Here is a 3,936-nt window from a genome sequence, read left to right as displayed (position 1 = left end):
AACAACAACGCGAAATGAGTAACGCGGGTGGTAGTAGTAGTGGTAGTGGTGGGGATGCTGAGGAGTACGAACGGCGTTTGAACGAACATTTGGATGCATATACGTCCCGAGAGATAGACCGGCTTGCTACAACGGGCCTCGCAGCCGGCGGTACCTCAACCTCAACCCGTTGTCCACCGCCGAGCAGTGATTGACCGGGATCACGTAGCTGCACATCAGCGGCTATACGAAGACTACTTCGCACCGGAGCCGCGATTTAACGCCAACCTTTTTAGGCGGCGTTTTAGGATGAGCAGGGCCCTGTTTATGCATATTGTCGACGCTTTGGAGCGTCGATATCTGTGTTTCCGCTTCAGGCACGATGCGGCTGGCAGACCCGGCCACACACCTATTCAAAAGTGCACTGCGGCAATCAGGCAGCTGGCCTACGGAGGCGCGGCAGACATGTAGGACGAGTACCTCCACATCTGCGAGACGACTGCCCTTGAATGTATGAAGTATTTTTGTCAGGGCGTAGTTGAATATTCGGTGAGCAGTACCTTCGAAGCCCAACCCCCGAAGACTGCCAGGAGCTGATGCAGATACACGGGGAGAAGCATGGGTTCTCGGGTATGTTAGGCAGCATAGATTGTATGCATTGGGAGTGGAAGAACTGCCCTGCTGCCTGGAAAGGGTTCTACACGACCGGCTACAAGGGAAAGAATCCCACGATGATCCTCGAGGCCGTAGCTGATTACCGGCTGTGGATTTGGCATGCGTATTTTGGGGTATCCGGTTCGAACAACGACCTCAACGTCCTCAACTCGTCGCCCCTTTTCAACGAGCAGTGCCAGAGCGTCGGTCCGGCCATCAGTTTTGTCGCCAACGGCAACCAACATGATATGGGCTACTACTTGGCGGATGGGATATACCCTAGGTGGCCCGTCTTTGTGAAGACGATCCGATGCGCATCAGATGAGAGGAAGGCCTACTTTGCGGCACGACAGGAGTCGGCACGCAAGGACATTGAGCGCGCATTTGGTGTGCTCCAGTCTCGATGGGCGGCTGTTAGGGGTCCAACGTAGTGTTGCCCACGGTTCCAAAACCGGCGGTTCCGGTTCCGGTTTATAGGAATTCGGAACCAGAACCAGACCGTGAGGCTATTTCACGGTTCCGGTTCCGGTTCGGAACCGCCGGTTTTCAGACGGTTTACACGGTTCTGGTTCGAAAACCGGCGGTTTCACGGTTCGTTTTTTTTTCTATGTAATTTGAAATTTGGACTTATACAATAAATTGGAACAAGAGAACGGATAATTTAAATTGAAAAAAGATGAATAAGGTAAAAATGATATCAATTTTATTGAATTTGAGTTGTAACGGACAACTATACATGTAACAACCGTACCTTAAGTTAGAAATTAATCTTATGTAACGGAATAATTGATAAAATTATTTCGAAATGCTATGCTTCTCGATAAATGTGATAGGGGAAAATTATGGTTTATGTGTTTGATGTGAAAAGGAATGTTTTGATGTTGTTAATTGTGATCGATGGGAGGCACGTTTAAAGGCCTCGATGAAAGATCGACGACGAAATTGCTATTCTTTAGCAAGACGAATGAATTAAATAGAAAGAAATATATGTTTTATGGATAACGACGCGCGTAAAGCGAGGAATGGTTGAAGGAATATTATATTTGGAACAACACCAAATATAAATTATGTACGATTTCTCGTACTTTAATTTTTGGTTATGAAGAACGAGATAACAAAATTTAATAAAGGACCGTGAATTTTAATTGATGAAGGAAAATACGAAAAATATATAATGTATGAATTTATTTTGGACTTTTCAAAATAAATTTGAAGTCCAATTAAAAAAATAAATTAATCTTGGAGTCTAAATACTCTTTAAATCCATCAAGTAGTAGTTTCACTATTTTGGGCTGGTATTCCTTTTTTTTTAGCCCAATAGAAAGTAAATCATGGAAGCCCATGTATGAATTTAATTAACTAAGGCCAAGTTTTTTTTCTTCTTTCTTCTTCTTCCCCCCCCCCACGACCGTGCGGTTCTTGCATTTCCCCCATGATGTTCACGGTTTTCACCTCCCCACTTCCCATCAATATCTACACCCCAAAAGCCACCCCCCCACCTTCACACTACACACAAAAAAAAAGAGAGAGAGAGGCGCCGAGAGGAAGTCGACGGGAAGAAGGAGGAAGCTTTGAAGCCACCATTCTTTGTTTTTCTCTACCATTTTCAACCATTTCTTGGAGGTATAATCCATTCCTTATTTAAAGCATGTGTTGTTCTAGCTTTTCATGCATATTACATCCTTGTTTCATAGCTTTTCCTCCATAACCAAACTAAATAGAAACCAACTTAGAATCTTCCAAACGATCGACGTACGTAGCCGAAGCTTAGAAAGAACCTAGCTTTATGTAAATATCACGTGTTGCGAGTCTTTGCGGAGTGTTTCCGGGCGGGTTCGGAGTGGTTTCGGTGGAGGGGAAGCCGCCGCCGACGACGGGCAGCGGCGGGTCAACCGTGCTCGACGTTCCGGGGCGGGCGACGGCTCTCGGTGAGTGACGACAGTAGCTTCTCCCCCGTTCCCGCCGTGTCGGTGTCCTGGCGAAGCAGCGGCAGCAGCACGGTGGCGGTGGCGCGATGGCGAAGCAGCGACGCCTCTCGGCGAACCCAGCGACGGCGACGGGCTGAGGACGTCAACTCCTCGACGACGTTGCTGCAGCGGCGATCCCATCGATGGTGTCGAGCCGGAGAGGAGACGACGGCAGTGTGCCTTCGTCGTGGAGGAGGTGGCGGACGGCAGTGGGAAGAAGAAGGAAGGGAAGAGAGAGAGAGAGGGAAGAGAGAGAGAGGGGTTAGAGAGTGAGATGAGATTGGGCCTCATGTTTGTTTTGGTTTGATTTTGGGCCTTAGATTTTTGTTTTTGTGGTTGGGCTTTTAATAAAGTTTTGGAAGTCAAATTAATGGTGGACTCTTCTTTTAAATGATGGGCTTCCTAATTAATTATCTTGAGGAATAAAGTGGCTAAGAAATTTAATCTCGTCCGGTAATTAAATTTTGATCGGGGGAAAATATTTGGTTTATTCCCGGAAGTTTTTGGAATGAATAATTTACCTAAGTATAAATTAGTACTTTTTCCAACGGTAAATAATTACGAAAATTTAAGTATGCGCATAAATAAATTTTTGGAATTTATTTTCGACGCTAAGGAAAAATACGAGGAGCCAACGAAGGGAAGAACGAGCGTAAGCGGCCGACCGGCATCGCACGCGACGCCTTGGGCGGCCGCCGAATAACCGAAAATGCACGGAAATTGAGAAAAAGAATTTAAAAATTATAATTAGAGTGCATGCATTCTAAATATTGTCGTTACCGAGAATTGATATGATTTTTATGTATTTTGCGAAAAGGTGGTTCGCACGCTCGTTAAAGTCGGATCGAGAAGTTATAAAAGGAAATTTCTAAGCTATTGAGGTGGGCTTTATTCTTTAACGTTTATTTTAAATCAATATGTTACGGTGTTATAAGGATGTTTCTATAAGTATGTCATGCCGTATTTATGTTTTGAAACTGCCTATCTGATTGTCTACTAGAATGATACTCTACTAGACTTTGATGGTTAACGAATTCGGGTCTAACTAGGGCTACGCCCTACTTAGACTAGTGCACTGATGGGGATCGTGAGCCGTCCCCTAGGTCGGCCGGTCCAGTGATCGAGATTGTGGCCACAGTCTCGTTTCACATGATGGTTCAGATATGGTATATGATGGAGGATGATGTTAGTCCGCGCGGACACTGTTTTATGGAAATGAACTTTAGTGTCTCTCGGCCTTTTAAAAGTAAAACCCGGGATTCACTCGATGATGGCTTGACATATCTTAACGGTGAATGTTTTTGGGCATGAGTTCACTGGGTGCACCAAGTACTCA

This window comes from Salvia splendens, unplaced genomic scaffold (genome assembly GCF_004379255.2).
Source record: "Salvia splendens isolate huo1 unplaced genomic scaffold, SspV2 ctg540, whole genome shotgun sequence".
Taxonomy (NCBI): Eukaryota; Viridiplantae; Streptophyta; class Magnoliopsida; order Lamiales; family Lamiaceae; genus Salvia; species Salvia splendens.
The sequence above is the reverse complement of the archived record's forward strand: the minus strand, read 5'-3'. Positions refer to the sequence as shown.